Source organism: Engraulis encrasicolus, chromosome 3 (genome assembly GCF_034702125.1).
Source record: "Engraulis encrasicolus isolate BLACKSEA-1 chromosome 3, IST_EnEncr_1.0, whole genome shotgun sequence".
NCBI lineage: Eukaryota > Metazoa > Chordata > Actinopteri > Clupeiformes > Engraulidae > Engraulis > Engraulis encrasicolus.
The window spans coordinates 45,220,649-45,220,997 of NC_085859.1; positions in this window are offsets into that span (position 1 = coordinate 45,220,649).

Genomic DNA, 349 nt, shown 5'->3' on the forward strand with positions numbered 1-349 from the left:
AATGTTATTTTTTTAAATATTTTTATAGGTTTTATTTCACAGTTTTTCATGAATAATATCATGACTCGTGTTCTCCATACAGACGGAATCGTGCTTAGCGATATCAAATCAATTGTCTTCAGCCTGGGAGATAGGATAGGTTAACATTCATCCATTTCCATAACAAAAGATTTTCTTTCTTCCTTTTTTTCATAGCAGAAAAAGCCAGTTCAAGACTTCCTTTTGATTTTGATCCAAAGCTTTGATGGAGGCAAGAGGAGGAAGCAGGCGGCCCCCAGTCGGATGCTTTTCTTCAGCAGCCGCAATGAGTCATGACCTGTCAAAGGAAATCAAAAGCTGTCTCTTAACA